Consider the following 20,523-nt stretch of genomic DNA (forward strand, 5'->3'; position numbering starts at 1 on the left):
CAATTTTAACCTTGCCTGGAATAAGAAAAATTACTTGATTTAAAAAGAGGTATTTATCCTAGAAGGCCCATTGAGTGTTTATTCAGCTTTAGAGAGGCAAATATTTTTGTGGACGATATCATTTATTGGACCAGCTACATGGTTGAGATAGACTTAGACTTAGACTTAGACAGTCCTTCAAAGGTAGGCTTAGGTAGATGTAGACGGTCCTTCTTATTCATTTTAGCTAATTATTTATGTGTTCCAATTGAGTATGTTTAGTAGTTATTGTACGGATGACATTTTAGAAAAATAATTTGATTCATTTAATAATACAGTACATAGACATGATATTTTATACACAAAATGTAGGAAAAAAAGATTTTTCCAGAGTTATGGTCAACTGCATGACACACAGTAAGTCCTTTTGGAAGCACACAGTGTCCAAGAACTGTGACATCCCAGGGGACAGTCTGGATGAGCAGGAACTTCCTGATGTGGTAGGACAGCAACAAGACTGGGACCCAGACCATTTCAAAAGCATAGCGAGACTATTACTTCTTTACTGTAAATAGTTCTTTATATAAGTTCTTCTAAATAATAATAAAGTGTTGTTTCTATTTCACAAATTTCATGAAGATACTACAGACTGAATGCACAGTAGGCCTTTGCAAAGCAGCAAGTATCTGCTTTGAATTCAGATGATTTGGAGGGATAGTGATTCAATTCGGTGATTTGAATCACTGTCCCAATTCGATTCAACCAATTCAGATACGGAGATTTGGTGCTGATTCAGAGATTCAGCAATAGACTATAATGGGGAATCACTAAAATACCTATAACTTTGTCATTTTTTTTTAAGATTGAGATGAAAGCAACAGGAATTGTAGCCCCTTCTGAGGGCAGGAAGCCTGCCAAGTTTCAAGGATATAGGTGCAGGGGTTTCTGTGAAAGTGTACCACAGACACAGCTTTATATGTTGTTTCTATGTCCCTCCCCCAGAGCACTGTGACTGGAAAGGAACTCAGAGAAAGATCACAGTCACTGGCCAGCTATAGATGTCAATATCAGAGCAGTCTTTTCCCCTCTCTTAGCTTTTTCCATATATGGAAGATCACCCAATCCCACTCTCTCTTCTCAGTTTCTGTTTTCTACAAGCCTTCCTAATCTCTGAATTGATTTGGAGGCTTCCAGTTTGATTCAGACCTTTTAACGGGTCTCCTGATTCTATTTGGATTTGGAGATTTGGCCACTGAATCAGGTCGAATCTCCTCCAAATCAAATCGATTACCAAACCTTCGCACAGACCTAATGCACAGCTCACTTATCCTTAGCCAGCTCAGTGGCTCTTGAGCCAAAAGCTTCTGTCTCACCAGGAGCTGTGAGAGGGTTAACAGTAGACTCTGCCCCTGCTGTTTGCAGCCCCAGGCAGAAGTAGCAGCTATCTTCATAGCCATGACTTACAGTTTCTGTTTTCTTTATTCCACCCTGCTTTTGTTCTAGAAAAGAAAACTTATGTTCCCTGTTGAACACATGCCAATTTAGGAGGGCTGATTTTTGGGGAAAGGTGCATGTGATAGGCAAGGAAATATGGTATTATAGAAAGTTTTGGTAGTGCTATTTGTATTTAAGGCTGTTTAATGCTTCCCTTATAAGACCTTGTTTTCAGTTGCTCACAACCTTGCCAAATTTTAACCAAACATGATGAAACTTTTCTGATTGGGTGTCTGTAATTTCAAAGCTTGAAAACAGCCCCAACCCCAATTTGGAAGAAGAAAAACCCCCACCCCCAAAACAAGCAAACCCCAAGCAAAAATAAATCCATTCATTTCATTGAAAAGTTTTAATACCCCATGTGTAATGGCCAGAACCAAAAGGATTAATAAGCAATAAATATGTGCTTCTTAGAGGCATTTGGTATTTTGCCTGAACAGGTAATATTAGTTAATATAAGCTTGTAAATTTGTAAAAAATGTAACTTGTCTGTCATAAGTTTAACCAAAATGATAAAATTAACTGTTTGTGGAACTGACTGGGCCCCATAGGCAAAGCTGTAGCTGCAAGATTAGCTGACCTAACGGTTTCTGCTCAGGGTTCAGCTTTAATGATAAAAAGCCAGATCCAACTGCCTGGCACACCCAACACATTCCAGGAAAGCACATCCCAAGGGAGCATATTCAAACAAAACCTAAAAGGGGTTGGGGCAATGTCAATTTCAGACCTAAAGGTGCTGCATCATAATTTGCTTATTGGATAAACCCGAGTCTAGGTAGTAACCTTTTATGATAATTTTTAACACCTTTCAATCCCATACAATCCCATACAGTAACAGCTATAGGGCAAGATTGTCAGTGGCTCTAAAGCCTACAGATTAGCATAAGACTAGGTATAAAAAGTGCGTGCATTAGGTGACCAGCAGGAAGGAGGGAACAGAACAATCATTTCTGTTCCATGCCCAGACCCCGAACTCCCGATGTGAATAAGGATCAGATCCTGATCAAGGGACCTCCCCTAGTAATCCCTCCAACAGCGTCATTCGAGGATGTCTGACTTCACTGGAATCACTTGACGCGTACCTGGCATTGAGGGACTATCGATAAGTTGCCAACCCATGTCTGTCTATCTGTTGTTTTGAACTGCCCAGTGGCTGATACCCTCACAGTGCCCAGTTGGCCTGTGACAGAATTGATCTATCTATCTGTTGTTATTATCTGTTGTTATTATATACTATTAGCTCTTTAATACTGCATTATCTGCTTATAGCATTTATCTTTCTGTTAACTGTTGTGTGTCTTTAAGCTATAATAAATTTGCCTTTACTTCACTCCCAACTTTGCCTCCTCAATCTGAAACTGAACCAAACAGTCCAGTTGGTCTGTGATAAAATTGATGCACTCACAATGCCCAGCTGACCTGTGACACCCATGGATTGGAACAGGGATTAAAGCATTGGCAGAAATTTCTCTCTGGTTTTTAATTATACCCGCAAAAAGAAAGACCCAAATGTGACCATGTTAAATTATTTGAAAATGATTTGCTTGCACATGCTAGAGATTGAAGATTGCAGAAGTCAGATGGCAGAATATCCACAAGTTCCAAAAGAGGAAGTTCAGACATTGGCAACCAGCAGTATGCTTGGGAAGTCCAGATGGGAGTAAGGGAGGACGAAAATACTCTGTAGCGGGAAACAATGGGAAACTGACAGGTAAGGAAGGAAGAGCCAAGTTAGAGGGCAGGTTGTGAAAAAGGAAGGTAACCAGGTCAAAAGACAGAAAAAGGATAGATATACAGCCCATGCTGATAGGCTGAATGAGGGTTTTATCAAAAACATCTCAGAACTGTTATTTGAAGGAGCAAAGGTGATGGAGGGGGAAAAAGAGGAAGAAAACTTTCCAGTGTAGTACCTAAAGTTTTTCTTACAATCAGTCTGACCCAGATTTTCATTTTTTGTGAATATTCATGCATAGGAATAACTATTGTATGAGTAGACATGCTGCGTTCAGCTGACTTATTAAGGTTATTTGTATACTGCACAATACAGTTGGAATGGATACCCAAGTTAGCTCTATATAAACTTACTTGGGTACTAAAAGTATTATAGCTAGGTTAGATCTGAGAAGTAAGGTAAATTAGCCTCGGCAGAGTGCCATACTAACTGTTCTAGTTTCATAGTTTCATAGTAGCTAGAGTCGGAAGGGACCTAGGTAGATCATCAAGTCCGACCCCCTGCCTTGGCAGGAAAGAGCACCGGGGTCAGATGACCCCGGCAAGGTGCTCATCTAACTTCCTTTTAAAAATCCCCAGGCTAGGAGCCTGCACCACTTCCCCTGGAAGCCGGTTCCAGGCCCTAGCCACCCTGACTGTGAAGTAGCGCCTCCTAATATCTAATCTAAACCTACCCTCCGCCAGCTTGTGACCGTTATTCCTGGTCACTCCTGGCAGCGCACGGGGGAACAGGGACTCCCCCAGTACCTGCTGATCCCCCCTGACCAGTTTGTAGCAGGCCACAAGGTCCCCCCTTAACCTTCTCTTGTGGAGGCTAAACAGGTTCAGGTCCAGTAGCCTCTCCTCATAAGGCCTGCCCTGCTGACCCCTGATCATATGAGTGGCCCTCCTCTGGACTCTTTCCATATCGTCCACGTCCCTCTTGAAGTGTGGCGCCCAGAACTGGACGCAGTACTCCAGCTGCGGCCTGACCAGTGCCGCATAGAGGGGGAGGATCACCTCCCTGGGCCTGCTCGAGATGCATCTGTGGATGCATGACAGGGTACGGTTGGCCTTCTTGACTGCCTCCCCACACTGCCGGCCCATGTTCATCGTGGAGTCAATGACGACTCCAAGATCCTTTTCCGTCTCCGTGCTGGCAAGAGGGGAGTTCCCCAACCTGTAAGTGTGGTGCCGGTTCTTCCTTCCCATGTGCAACACCTTGCACTTATCAGTGTTAAACCCCATCCTATTCTCATCCACCCACCGTTGCAACCTGTCAAGGTCAGCTTGTAGCCTATTGCACCCTTCTAGTGCACCCACATCCCCCCACATCTTAGTGTCATCTATACCTGCCCAAGCTCTAAATGAGCTAGTGGACTTATGCATTGTATTGTGTAGACAACCCTGGTTTACTTGTGCTTCACCAATATAAATAAGGGATCACCCTCTGACTTCATACCTGAAACTTTTTTATGGCAGCATAGTTTATACATTTCATGCACTGTGAATAATAATGATAATAATAAAAAAAACCATGCAAAATGTTACTATAGGGATCACAAGGAATAAAGGGAACGTGGCATGAAATTAAGAGTAAGGAAAGCAAAATCAACTCAGGAATTCATAATAAAACACTCTGGAAAAATATTTGCTTTAAAATAAATTGAGTAGCAATGCAATTGACCTTCAACAAATCAGTAACATTGTAGGTTTCAAACCATTTTAGTTTGAAAGCTAGCAACTATTAAGCAAAAAGAACTAAGAAAAGACAGGTAGAAGAAAACTATAATAGACTAAGTTTAAAAACTTGCTTCTCTCATCTTTTTTGATAGAGCCAATCAGAAATTTTCCATTGACAGAAAATAAGGTCTTCAATAAACAAACAAAAAAATTCCCACAAAATGTGGCTGTCCTTTTCAGAAAACACCAACAACTTTTTGAAAAATCCAAACAGAAACAGAAACTTTAAATGTGGGAATCTTACTGTAGTTGTAAGTTCAAAATTGTAGTTAAATGTTTGAAGACAAAGTCCTCTTGGGGAACCCCCGGTGCACTGTCTGTGGGTTCTCTGTGGGTTTCTCAAATGCACTATATCTCCTGTGGCCATGGTGCTCATTAGCTCAACAAGAAGGGAGACTATGTGTAGCTCAGGAACCTGTCTGATGTAGAAGGATGGAAATATGTTCTGAAGTACAGCTGCACCTAGACTAGATGAGCTACTGCTTGGTTCAGTTACTGCAATTCCAAATTCTAGATCCCCACTAGTGAATTCACCTGGGAAGTGAAAGCTAAATTTTAGGAATGGGATCCTTTAAATAAGATGTTAAGCTCTCTTGGCTGTCCAAAAAGATGAGCAATTCCATAGCCTATTTTATAAATAGTATAAAGGATAACCTTGATTTCTAAGCCTACATTTATTCTCTCCCTCACACACAGTCTCCCATTTTCAAGGTTGAGTGTGAGCAATTGCTGAGTGCATAATTGCAGAAGTGCAATGCAATGAATAAATGTCAGATCTAAGAGTACCAGTGAATCCACACAAGTAGTGCAGCTTCAAATCCTAAAGTGTGGAGCTGTCTTACCAGCTGCAGCGCAGCACTCAGGCAGCGAGGAGAACAGCTTGGCAGCATGGAAAGCTGTCTCAAGCTGGTAAGTCTGGTGTGGTGGAAGGGGAGGGGGAAGGTAAGGGTTGTGGTGGAGGCAGAATAATGCCCCCTTCGGTGAGGGCAGGGGCAGATGCTGCCTAAGCAGGGCAGGGGGCCAGAGCTGTGGCTTGTCATGGGGGGAGGTGGCTCCCACCACTGCTTGCACCCCAGGAGGGCATGGAAGCGGGGTTTGTAGCCCAAAATCTGTGTGAGGCAAGGCACAGTGGGCTGCAGCCAGGGCTCTAAGGGGCTCTTCTCAGCAGGCCTGGGCTCAGAGCAGGCACTGATGGCACTGGGAGGAAGCTGCATATGCCTCAGATTTCTCCACCACTCCACTCCCAGCACCACCACCGCTAGCCACCTGCCACAGCCCTGGCCCCTGCCTGCAGGCCAGGAAGAGCCGTGGGTGTGCCAGGCGACTGGTGGCAGTGGTGTTGGGAGCGCAGCAGTGGTGAAATTTGGGGTGGATGCAGCATTCTCCCAATGCTGCCGGAGTCCACTCTGAGGCCAGCCCCTGCCTAGAAGAGCCCTGCACAGCCCCAGCTGCAGCCCACTCTTCCCCGTACAGTTCAAGGGGCACATCCCCCCAACCCGCATGCCTTCCCGAGGTGTGAGCCGTGGCAGGAGCCGCCCCTTCCCCCACAAGCCATGGCTCTGGCCCCCTCCTCAATGCCCTGCCTGGGCAGTGCCTGCCCTGTAGGGGCATTCATCTGCCCCCACCCTCCTTCCTCCACAACAGACTTGCCAGCTGGAGGCAGCTATATCAGAAATTGGATCGGTATTGGCCGATATGCCTCCTTAAATATTGGCTATCAGTATCAGCTCCAAAAATTTCTATCAGTGCACCCCTAGTAGACACTAAATTTTGGTTTGACAAACATGTATGTAACTTACAGTTTGGCGTTAGAGCAGTAGTCACCAACCAGCCAATCATGATCAACTGGGTGATCGTGGAGCCTCTGACAGTCAATCTCAGTGTGCAGGAGCTGAGCTCTCAGCTCCCCCAGACTGAGATACAAAGCTGCATCTGCTCCAGGAGCAGCACAATGCCATGTGTCCCATCTTTGGGCTAAGCTGTCTGCCCAGTGGCAGGATGCATGTGGCGTAACACTGCTCCCAGAGCAGCTGCAGTGGAGCTAGGGGCACAGAGCCCACCGTACAATGGCAGCCACCTCCGCCCCACACACAGATTGGGGGAGCACATGCCCCTTAGGCCTCCACCCAAGTGCATGCAGTGGAGGGAACCTCCCTGTGTGCCTGGACGAGCCACTCAGGCTGCAATCCTCCCACCACCCCACTCGCCCCTGTCCCAGCCTCTGGTTCATTCCCTTCCTGACTACAGGTGCCTCAATTTTCCCCCTTCCTGTCCCTTCCCTCCCCACAAAACTGACCTGCTGGGTGGGGGTGGGGGGTGTGCAGTAGATCCTGGGTTGCCCTTTAATTCAAAAAGTTATCTTGTACTTAAAAAGGTTGGAAATCACTGCATTAGAGGGATGGCAGTGGCTTGTATCAAAAGAAAACAGAAGTCAGGAGGTTATGAGTTTCAGATTAACACCTACTGAAGCTGTGTTGCTAAAATAGGGCTTGTTTCTCAGAGGTGCCTTTTGCCCATTGAAATCAGTGAGAACTAGAGGTTTTCAGCATCTATGAGAATTAAACAGTAGCAGTAATAGTAAATTACATCTAAAATTCTGGTATATCATACCCCAAAAGTGTGGTTTTAAGATTTTCAATTTTAAATGTTATAGAAGACTATTTCTGGATAAATTTAAAGTGTGTGATTCACTCAGTCTCTGTCAGCTCCTGTTTGTTTCCTATCTGGAAACCTCAGACTGCTGGCTGGCTATTTGTCACTGGAATAGGTTTGGTCTCAAATTTCATGTAGCTAAAAATTTCTGAATAAACAAGATGGAGTTACAGTGTTTATAAGAAATGATGAAAGTATAATGCACATCCACTGGGTTTCATCAGATTGTAAATGATTAAGCAAATTGCAAGTACTAGTACCTACTTAAGAAACCAGAAAAAAGTGCCATTTTGAAATTGTTTTTTTTTGTATGGGTGAATGTTCAGGAGTAAAAAGACCATGCCACTATGCTAGCATAGGGGAAATTTCTGAAGAGAGATTTTTATAGAAAGGTTCAACACATGGATCATCCTGTCATTGCTTATTGATCATTACATCCATTCCTGGAGACAAAATGCTAGCCAATGCTAGCAATGCAAATATTGGTGGTAAGAGTATTTTTCAAAAGGTACAAACTAACAGAGGGTAAAAGGCCATTGACTTAAATTTGTATTTTGATCAAAGATAGATGAACATTTATGTTTCAGTGAAAGAAAAATACTTTGCAAAAGCATTTCACATTTTTTGAAAATTCCACCAAAAATTGAGTAGACAAATTTCAGCATGGTTTTTAAATTCTATTGCCTTTTTGATATCTTTTAAAATCTGCTCCCCACCTCAAAATTTTCAGTCTGCAGCTTTGATTTATGACTGTTTTGCCACAAGTTTTCATGTGATGTTCTATGGCCAGATGAAGTATGTCCATAAGGTTTGGGACTCCAGTGTATGGAACGAAGGGCTGATTTTTTTTTTCAGTAGTAAGTTAGACCAAGGGTCTTGTTACACAGTAATCTGAGGTGGCTATTAGAGCACTTAACATCTGAATTGTCCACACATTAACATCTGAAACTTGTTTTAAGCACTCATTAGACAGTTCAAAGTTAGCCATTCCAGGGCAGAATTATCTCTGATTTGTGTTACCCAGCTTGTGTTACATTAAGATGTAGACACTCTAGGCCACACCTTACTGTAAACACCACACCTGCCTCCCCCTTGCTAGCCCATATTGGGCCCATTGCTCCCCACCCCATACCCCAGATCCTCACTCACTGCCTTTTCCTGGTTACTTTTGTCTGCCCATGCTTTCTGTCCCAGGGAGCACGCAGGGAAGGGTTAACCTGCCTGTTTGGCCACCACCACTGCTACTCTCTGAGCATTGCTCAACCTGGAGAAGAGTAGCATCTTGGCAGCAGTGATGGCAGCTGGTCAAGGAGGTTAACCCTTCCCTGCATGCTACCCTTGGACAGACAGCATGGCCAGCCACAAGTAAGCGGGGGGCTGGAGGGGAGGGGGCAGATGGCTAAGCCCTGGTGACAATAGAAAAGGTATTTGAAGGAGACAGAGGAGCTAGGACCATGCCTCATGTCCTAGCAGTTATTGTGTATAAGGGTGGCAAATCCTTGACAACTAGCAGCCTTCCAGTGCTTCCAGGTGTCTCTTGCAATGGGTGGTCCACAGAGTTCCTCACTCCTATGCCTTGCTAATACATGAACTCCCCTGGCAGTAGTGTTTGAAAGCCAATCTTTTTTTCCCCAAAACCTGCAAGAAATGTTCCTAGATGGCAAATCACAGCTGCTTCCATCTCAGTTCCTTTCTCTTCATCACCAGCTCCTCCTTATCTGTTTTCCACCTCCTACAATGTTTAGCACTGAATTTGTTCGGGTTTCATTTTGGGCTTCTTTGTTTGAAATGAAAATATAAACAAAATATAAATAGTGTATTAAAAAAAAATCCAAGGTAGACCTTATTAAAATTGCAGGACTAGCAAGACTGTTTATGTACTTAAAAATCTCAAGTGGCTTGAATCTAGAGTGTTATAGAGTAGAATCATAACTCAGATGGTGGCAGTGTATTTTTGAGCTTTTGCATTAATGGAATGTAATCTAATGCTAATGGAATGCAGTACTTATGTAATTCTTTTTAAGCTGGATCCAGTTTAAATGCTTTGACAAGAAATGAGTGACTCTGGTAGATAGATTAAAGTGCTGTAGATAACACGAACACGTGTCCTAGAAATATTTATTCTATGTCCAGAATCTCAAATCATTTGGAAGGGTCTTATCCTGTTGTCAACTATCCACTTCCATGTATGTAGAAGAGAGTTGAAGGAATTCACTGCTATTAAAAGTACACTCTGGGCCTGTCTACATGAGACATTTACTGCACAATTGACTAAACTGCACACTAAATGTCTCAGAGTGTACATGTGCACCTCTATTAGGTTGGACTAAACTAAGTTACTCTGCAGCAAGATGGTACTTTTATTTACTACAGCAGTAATATCCTGCTGCAGAGTCAAAAACTTTTCAGCAGCACATGTGTAGATGCTGCTGCAACTGGCTGGCACACAACGTTGTTCCAGTGCAGGGGCTGCCTGCCAGCTAGCTCCATGATGAAGCATCCCCGTATCCCAGCCAGTACTTCTGCAGCACATTGAACTGGGGGGAGCAGCCTGGGAGCAATAAACTCTAGCATTTATCAATACACATTCAAAGGCACATGTAGTTGTACATACTGAATCACAAGCCCAAAGCCTAGCACAGTCTTTACTTTGTCCTGTTCACATTGATTTAGGAGTAAGGGAATTAGGGAACATGCAAAATCTGAGTCAGAGTCACAAGACTTGGCCTTTAAAGTCTCTTCTGTAGCTCCCACCCAAGTGTCTAAAATTGGATTGAGGCTAATGATGAGTCATTCATGTATCATGGTCAGAGAAATGCAACTGACAAACTTGCTCTTAAACCTATTTAAATATGTTAAAGTAGTGATATAGGGCAAGCCATCTTTTTCTACTTTCATATTTTTGTACCTGCTTTGGCACTCCTCTACTCCCTCCCAAACACTCGTAGTCTCACCTGGGCTCTTTTCCACATACCTTATTTTAAGTTAGTTATTTAAGTTAGTTACTTAAAAACACAATCCCTGGGTGTGTCTGTATTTGCCCTTATGGCATTGTTGTTACTGTGCTGTGCTAATGGTTCACCATTATATTTAACTGCTACATCACCGTAGCGACACACTATAGCAAGGGAGCATGTTGCTACAGTGACATAGCTGTGGCATCATGATTTGTGCCTACTCGTACTACATCGCTGTAGCACATTGCTACAGTGACAGTGTCTTGTGTTGATGCATCCACTAATACTGAGTTCTAAAAACTTGTCCTTTGACTGAAGATACTTGGTGTTTCTGCCTGATATTCCCTGACAGAATAAATTAAGGGTATATTCCATGAAGATCAGTAAGGAAAGAATTATTGCCTTGTTTGACAATCTATGGCTTCTTTTTCCCACTTACATGAGCTTATCTGCCCCATGGAATATAACATAGACTCAGCTTTCCTGGTTACTCTGTTTACTTTTGGTCCTACAGCTATTCTGCCTCCTGTCTCTTCCAAGTATCAGAAACTGATTGGTGAGCTACAAGGAAATTTAGCAGTGATTATTACCCCGTGAGTAAAGCAAACTTTATTTTTTTCAGTGCGTATGGAGAAGCCAAAATGGAAATGGGTGTCCTAGAGTAGCAATTGCTTTTATGGCATGCTTTTGATATTTGCCAATTCTGTGACCTTACTATAAAATGTATGCTATGTAGTGTAGCAACAGGACAAAACTGTACAGTGTAGCAGCTGATTTTTGTGGTAGTACTAACATAGTATGATAACATAGTGCATAGGCCAGGGCCATTTTCCTAAAGCATGGACCATCACTACTGCTTTCATACTTCTCTGAATACCATAGTTCAGAAATCAGCAACTGCAACTCATAATTCAAGTATCACTTCCACATCCATTAGTCCTGCTATAGCACCAGAAGAAAGTATATTTAATAGTGATGCTTTGACCCTACTTTCCCCTTTGCCAATACTTCCTTTTTGTCTGTTGCCAAGATGTTAGGCCTGTGTGAAGCTTTGGTTGCTGATTCGATTCAGATGTGATTCGGCCTGATTTGGCGGCCAAATCTCCAAATCCAAATCAAATCAGGAGACCCATTAATCTCTCTGAATTGAATTAGATGCTTCTGATTTGATCTGGAGAGATTCAGAGAGATTTGATGATTCAGCCATAGACACAGCTTTATGTTTTTTCTGCACACCTCAAGGTACCAGGTGTGGCTTGTGAATGCTGAGGTGGTGGGGCACTTCTGGGTCTGCCGCTGAGTATGCGGGCACCCTCTGCGTGATCCTGTGGGACTCTCCATCTGCCCCACCATCTCAGCATTCATGAGTTGCACCTGGTACGCAGAAAAAACATATAAAGCTGTGTCTATGGCCAAATAGCTAATTCTCTGAATCAGAAACACATGTTCAGATTCAGATTCCGCTGAATCAAATCAGAACAGTGATCTGAATCAACAAATCAAATCACTGACCCCAGAATCGGGCCGAATCCAAATGAAATACTGCCTGCTTCGCACACCCCTACAAGACGTTCAGTAGTTGTCATATTAGAAACAACATTTCTTACCAAATGTACAATCCTCTTCACTATTTAAAATGTTGTTGCTTTACATAAAGGTGACAGAATATATATCTGAATATTACTGGCTTTGGGTATGTGTACATGAGTCCTTTAATTGTATCTCAGGGAGCAAAACACAATAGATACATAGCAACCACCACCTAAATATGCTGTCAAGGACACCATGCAAAGAAATGTAACAGTAATAAAGACAAAAATGTTCTCCAACCTCCAGTTGTTAATGGCTTCATAACAATTATGAAGATACAGTTTCATTTAGTGAAACTGAACAAATTAGTTTTGCAATAGAATCATGAATGCTTATTCCCATTTTCCCAAGAAGAAACAGAATTCTTGTTCATAAATATTCCTACATATGACAGATCAGTGCTTCTTCAACCATTTGGAAAGTTTCATTCACAATGGAATATAAAGATTCTTGGAAAAAACACAGTCAAAGAAGTATTAACTTTATACAAACTGGGACTCCCTAAGCTTTACTAAATAAATAAATACCTGAAGTTCTGCTATGTGCTTGCACTAGTTTTAATTAAATTATACCATGCTCTGAAGAGTCTTCTTTCTGTATTGTCATAAGCAACAGAACGCTGATGAAACTTCAGAACTTAGAAATGAAACTTTGTTGAAATATTGGTTATGCATAAAGTAACTTTTGTGCTGAAAACTCAGAAAAACTAATTGCAATACCTGTACTAACCTGAAAGAGGCATTGAGGTAGCAGAATCGATGGATTTGTACATGGAATAATGAGACAAAAGAGTCATTTTAGTACAACTCTATATCTGCTATAAAAGGACAGTTTTGCCAGGAGGAAAAAAAGAACAGACAAATAATTCATTCCTCAATTTATCAATCTTTATTAAGGAGAGAATATACAATAATTAGATGCCTTTTGAGAATTTATGAGTGTGAATGGCAACATAAAATTTGTACAATATTTTGCTATCTAAAAACTTGACAGTTGCCATTTGGAAATGGAATTAAAATCACCATGACATTTATGGTATTCCAATGCTTTGAATTAATTTAGAATATACAATTGTGTGCTGAAGTGGCTCTAATACCATGGTAACTAAAAACTTACCAGGTTATAAGGGAAAAAAAATTCTTTGATTGACATAACATTTTCAACATTATTTCATGATTGATAGAAATCTGTCATGTACATATGATAGGTTGCAGAGGCTGTAATCCAAATTTTGATACACACAAGTTTGGGAATATTAATTAAAAAATGGTGAAAAGGTAAATTTCTTCAAGATAAGACATACAGGCTTATAGTTTATGAATATATTTGTAATTATAAAGTCCATTTTCTGACTTCCAATAACAGAATGGACAGACATAAAATTTATATATTAGATTTGACTGCTGTTGTAAATATAGTTGACATTTTATTTTTAAGTCAGACTGATGGTTATTTTCATACAGTTCCAATTCATCATTTACAGTTAGACCCAATTAATTGGATTGGCAGATTTTGTTTCTCATTGGTCCCTGTCAATGTTATATTGCTAGAAATACTTTGAGACTATTTTAAAAACATTCCTTTGTCTTGGTTTGTTTGAGGTTTTTTTCAGCCACTGGACTGGAAAAAAAAGATCTGTTGCTTTCATACGTGTCATTCCTTTGTAGTATGTAATCAGTCCATCAGAAACATGTGCTCATCAGCATTGTCTTGTGCAACAAAATGTATGTTCGTAAAAAGGAGATGGAAAGCAGTGCTGCACTTCCGATCTTTGGCAAAAAAAGTAAATGTTATGTTACTTCCCTATGATTTCATTCAGGTGGAAAAATACAGAGCTAGCTTTTGGGATTTGGAAGTTAAACACATATTTTGATCTGCACTTGAACTGCTTGCCAGAGAAAGTAACTTAATTTAGGCCCCTGGCAGATATTACCATGACTGCACAATTAGGATCAGAGGAATTTTATGACCAATTCCAAAAATCACAATTCCTGCACTTTGTACATGCCTGTTACCTGCAGGCTGCCATGTTCAAGGGGTGCATGTGTTAGGGCCTCCAGTCAAGGAGCCCAGCCTTGGTTAATTGCCTAGGGAGCCATACCTGCATTGAGTCTCTGCTGACAAGATCTTCAGCAGCTAATTGACTGGTTGCTTTCCTGATTGGCACCTGGGAGCACTACCTGCCTATTTATCCCTATTTAGGGCAGCAGACTTCCAGGCTAGCCACCAGTTCTGAACCCAGTCTGTTTTGGCAAATCTCCTGGATCCTGTGCTCTTTGGCTTTCCTAGTTCCTGACCTTCGTTCGGCTCTGTTCTCAGACTTCGACCCATGGATTATCCCTTGAACCTGGTAACTTGGCATCTGATTTCCAGACCCTGACCTAGGGCTGTGTTTTGGACTCTGTCCCTTTCCTCCCAAACTCTGGCCCAACCCCTGACCCTTGCTTTCCCTCAGTGGCAAAACCATTAGGCCAGAATGCCTGTGACCTAGTCCCTAGCAGCATGTGCATAGGGGTGGCATGTACAGCTTCTGGATGCCTACATACCATGTGCTCAAAATTAAGTGAAATACGTTTTATTGTGTTGTAAATATCTTGCATGTATGGCGTGTTGCCATTTAACCGGCATGTTGCTGGTTAATTGCATGATGACATGTTAATTGTGTGATGCATATACCATCTGCAGGGGCCTTATAATTACAAATGTAATGCACATATGACCACAGGCACTGCAACAAAATAATAAATAGGTAATGACATCATGGAAATGTCAGATAATGCTGATATTGTCTAAGTATCAGTGTTTTCTGGGTGGTCCCCAATGACTAGGATGATTGACTCCATCAAAGATGCTTATAGAATCAATAACTACCTTGGAAAATCTGACTAAGATCTGTTTTATACCCTGGCTACCTTTTACAATAGTCAAGCAGATAGAATGATAATAGTGCTACGTTGCAACTTAAAACCTGGGAATGAGTCTATTATATTGTATTTACCTGAATCGAATATGACTTTGAATTTAAGACAACCCTCCAATCATAAGATTCTACACATGGAAAAATTATAAATTTGTTACATGGAAAATTGCATAGAATCTAATGATTAGAAGGTCATCTTAAATTCATAGCCCCACTGGTACGCTGGGGCAAGGAGATGTAGTGGGCAGGTGGTAGGGGATTCAAGTGGCCTAAACTCTGCCATTTGCTGCCATTGCTACCTGCCCCACTTCTGGTGCCTGTGTGCCCCAGGGACTGCACCCCTACCACTTCCCCAGTCTCCCACCTTGTCCTGTCCTCTGTGGTGCCTGCATTCCCTGGCATATGACCTCCCACTTGCTACCCCTTCCTGCCTACCCCCCATGATGTCTGCCACCACCACTTTGTCCCCCATTCTCCCTGACTCTTGCTGCCACCTCTGGCCTCCCCATCTCCCCTCTTCCTCTCCCCCTCCTGCTACTGTTGCCTATTCTCTGGCTTCAACTCCTACTTTGGTCTGGCATGTGGTCACTCCAGCACCTGCCCATCCAGGCAGCAATGATTGCAGCAGCAGCAGCAGCATTGGACCTGGCTGAAGCCAGGGATGGAGCTGCCTTGTGCCCAGGTAAAGGTTGGAGCGACTACGTGCTCTGGGGCCAGAGCTGGAGGGTGAAGTGGTAGCATGAGGTGGGAGCAGAGGCTACAGGTGGCCGATGTGGGAGGCAGTCTGGCTGATGTGGGGGACAGGCTGGAGTGGAGTACAGGCTACAAGGGAAGGAGGTGGCAGTGGCAGTGGGGGGGGAGTGAGAGTAGGCAACAACAACAATTTTGACTCTAAGCCTGGGTCATAGTCTAAGCCACGGCAGCCATCAATTCCCTGTGACCCCATCCCACCCAGTTGTACTTGAATCTAAGATGGAGGGGGGGTGTCCCTGCCCCCCTGCATGTTAAATACAGGGAAAAAAACTCATCTTGGATCTGAGTAAATACAGTAGGATCTGTGATCTTTAGTTAAATGTCATGTTCTTGAAAGTAGACACTATCTACCTTTACATCTTTAAAACATTTACTTTTTTTTTAAATCTTGTCTTTTCTGGACAGATACAATAGCACTTTCTGGCTTTGTTATACCACTCGGAAACAGTAATTGGCAGCCAGAGAACACTGCCCAGTTTGCAGAGTGTTTGTAGCTGTCTTGCTGCAGCAGAGCAATGCAAAACATCTTCCCTTTACTTTTCCATGACTCCTGTAGCTCCCTACAGTTTCCTGTTTATGTGAATCTCAGATTTGCCCTCTTTCTTGCCTCCATATCCTTCTGGCCAATCCACTCTCCTGTATACTAGTGTCTCCCATTTCCTGCCCTTTATGTGGGTGGATCTAACATAAAAAGTAGCTTTTGAGAAAAAAAAATGGAATCATTGTTTTTGCTAGTAATTTTCACAACTGAAAGTTTATATCTCTAAAAAGAAGCTGGTGAAAAAAATACCATCAGAGAAACCAAAGAATTATTTAAAGAAATACTTCTCAGTCTTCTCTCAGTAAAGATATTCTTTTTCAAGCCAGGAAATCATCTCCTGTTACACTCAATGTCTGCTTAGAATAACTCAGGAAAGAGGAGGGAACTGCTCCCAGATGGTGGTCTCCTAAGCATTCATGAGATGGAAAAGAGTGTCCTATGGACAACTGTGGAGGGCGTATGCCTTTCTCAAATGACCAAATGACAATGGTATTAACTAGGTCTTAGACAATGGTATTAACTATGTCTTATTTGCAGACAATAAGTGGCTGTACTTTTGAAAGATAGCCGTTTCTCATATAAATGTCTGTAGTTGAATGTTATTCTTCTACCTCTTTTTTAGGAGATATATATAATTAGGAAAAATTACCTGAAAAGTTAGCATTACTCTTTTTAAAAGTTCCCCAGATATAGCTTATGTGATTTTAATGAGTTTTAACTATAAGACAAGTTTGAGGACTTTATATTACTATTATCATAATCCACAAAATCAACACCAGGTGTTTAATTTCTTAAAGGACCATTTTAATTATTAGCTCCTAAACTAATTAACAGTTTTACATATTATATTATCTGAAAATTCATTTTGTACACAAAGGAACACACACACTGTAATTTTTGTACATCATGAGATTGAATTTCTACTTCAGCCTTAACTGCAGAGCAGCAACTGATGGTTCCATAGTATTTGCATTCCTGGACAGAAGATGCCACAGCTTGATAACATCAGGATAAAATTAAGTAGAAAGCAACTAATATTTGGAAAAGGTACTAACTATAATATAAGTTGCAACCATTACTAAAATTTGAAAACAAAAATTAAGACAACCATTTACAAGAGAAAAAGAGTTGAGGGTAAAAGAGTAGATAGATGGGCACTAGGCAGATGGATCTTGATGAGCCAATTGGCATCTTGGAATCATAGAGAATTAGGGTTGGAAGGGACCTCAGGAGGTCATCTGTTTCATAGATTTCATAGACAGTAGGGCTGGAAGGGACCTTGGAAGATCACTGAGTCCAGCCCCCTGCCCCAGGGGCAGGAAGTCATCAGGGGTCATAGGATCCCAGCAAGATAAACATCCAATTTCTCTTGAAGGTGTTCAAAGTAAGTACTTGAACCACCTCTGGTGCAGTCTGAGCTTCCAAGGGGAGCGTAAGGGCCGAAACTGCCGGCAGGCACTTCCGGGTAGACCGGGGCGCCTGATTGGCCGTTAGAGCGGGGGCGGGTAATTCAAACCGCAGGTTTCAAAGCCGCAGGGTGACGTAGTTCCCTCACTCGGGAAGCGGCAGTGGGAAGGAGAGGAATCAGGCACACGTGTGTCCCGCACGCACGTGTGCCCCATAACTAACTTCTGACCGGAGGCAGCGGCGGCGGCAGCAGCAGCAGCAGCAGCAGAGGAATCGGCAGCGGAGGCAGCAGCAGCTGATCCCCCGAAGGTAAGTGGGGCGGAGGGCCTCGGCACAGCTGAGCCGGATCCGGAGGGGAAGCCCCCCGGGTCCCATATAGCTGAGCCGGTAGGGAGCCGCGCTTCCGAGCCGCGCAGCGCGAACAGAGCGCGCCGGCATTTGCGCAGGCGTTCGCGCCGGCTGGCGGGCCGGGAGGGCCAGGAGTGGGACTCCTGTACGGGTAGGACGTAGACACCACACAGGTCTACAAACAGCAGCTTAGAATGGTGTCTATGAGGAGTGCTGCTAGGGCCTCTGCCCGGGGGGACAAGGCTAACCGGGGCTGGTCTGAGGCCTCCACCCAGACTGAGCCCATGGGGGAATCTGATGTCCCCCTACCTCCTGGCCTGCGGGGGATCCCCAGCAGGGCCGGGGGGGGGCAGAGATTGGGAGCCCCCACACCTGTTCGGCAGGTGCCTGGCTTAGGGCTCTGGAGGCACAGGTGAGGGAGCTCCGGGAGGAGGTTAGCAGGCTGAGGGGGATCAGGGAGGTGGAGGAGGAAATTGACAGTTATTTCCTTTCCCTGCAGGACCAGGCACCCAAGGAAGAAGCAGCTCAGGGAAGGACCTCCACAGCAGAGTGGCAGATGGTCACAGCCAGGACCGAAGCAGCTCGCAGCGAGCAGGTACCAGCTTCTCCAGTCCGACTGGAGAACAGGTACGAGGCCTTGGCGACTCTGCAGGAGATGGAAAGGGAGGAGGAAACCCTTGGGCAGGAAGAAACACCACATTCTTCACACTCCAAACAGACCAAGAGATCCGAGAGGACCCAGAAGAGGAGGAGACGCGTGCCCGTCATAGGCGATTCCATCCTGAGAGGTGCAGAAGGGCCCATTTGTCGCCAGGACCCTTCAGCACGAGAGGTCTACTGCCTGCCTGGAGCTAAGATTCAGGATGTGACGGAGGTAATCCAGGCCAGGATCAAGCCCACCGATTACTACCCCATGGTCCTTGTCCATGTGGGTACTAATGATGCGGCCAGGAGAACCCCCGATCACCTGATGGCGGACTACCAGGCTCTGGGCGGCATGCTGAGGGAATTCGGTGCACAGGTGGTATTCTCTTCCATCCTACCAGTGAACGGACGCGGCAGACGGCATGAGAACTGCATCCAAGAGACCAACTGGCAGCTTCGGCAGTGGTGTCTCGAGGCAGGCTTCGGCTTCCTGGACAATGACCCACACATTACAACGAGGGACATGCTCAGCTGGGATGGGCTTCACCTGTCCCCCAAAGGTAAGCGTGTGTTTTCTTACAGGTTGGCGGATCTCCTCCGGCGGGCTTTAAACTAGGTTCGTTGGGGGGAGGTGAAGATGAGGGCGGGGGAAGCTGTGGACCACCAAACCAGGTGGCACCAACAAGGACAGCCCAGCCTGAAGAAAGAGAGCTTTGGGAACATGAAAGACAGGGGGTGGACAGCAATACGGCATAGGTAAGGAACGAGAAGGTAAGAGACAAAGAGCCCTTTGGGACTTGGAGCGGGGGGGCAGCAAAGGCACCAGTCGCAGGGCTCAAGTGCCTATATACTAATGCTAGGAGCATGGGGAACAAGCAGGATGAACTAGCGCTCCTGGTTGCACTAAACGCCTATGACTTAGTGGGGCTGACGGAAACCTGGTGGGATTCATCCCATGACTAGGCGGTACATATCGAGGGCTATAGATTGTACAGAAAGGACAGGGTGGGGAAAAAGAGGGGAGGGGTTGCACTCTATGTTAAGGAGCAATATACATCAACCCTCATCAAGACAGAATCAAAGGATGAGGAAGTAGAAGGACTGTGGGTTAGGCTAAATGGGGGGCAAGGAGAAAAGGATTTGGTGGTAGGGGTCTGCTACAGACCCCCACATCAAGGGGAAGAAATAGATTTGGGGCTCCTGAGGCAACTCTCGGAGACCATAAAAGCTAAAGAGGCGGTGGTCATGGGGGACCTAAACTACCCAGACATCTGTTGGGAGACACAGACAGCAAAGTCCCACCGCTCACGCAGGTTTCTAACCTGTGTACAGGACCTCCACCTGACGCAGGAGGTACATAGTCCCACTAGGGGGAATGCCTTACTGGATCTGGTATTGGCAACAGGGGATGACATAGTAGGGGACCTACAGATCGGTAGCCATCTGGGGGACAGTGATCACCTAAAAATACAATTCAACATAAGGCGTCGAGTGGGTAAGGTAACCAGTAGGGTGAACGTGCTGGACTTTAGGAAAGCTGATTTCAGTGAACTCAGGCGATTAGTGAAGGACGCACTGCAGAGTAGTAGTTTTGAAATGATGGGAGCCCAAGAAGGGTGGCTGTGCCTTAAGGAAACTATCCTTCGAGCACAAAGCGAGACGATCCCCGTGAGAGGTAAAAGAGGGAAACGGGCCAGGAGGCTTCCCTGGCTGACCAGAGAAATCCAGGGCAGACTAAGGGCCAAAAGGGGAGCACATAAAAAGTGGAAACAGGGAGAGATCAC

Source organism: Crocodylus siamensis, chromosome 1 (genome assembly GCF_052110815.1).
Source record: "Crocodylus siamensis isolate JL-2025a chromosome 1, ASM5211081v1, whole genome shotgun sequence".
NCBI classification, from domain to species: domain Eukaryota; kingdom Metazoa; phylum Chordata; order Crocodylia; family Crocodylidae; genus Crocodylus; species Crocodylus siamensis.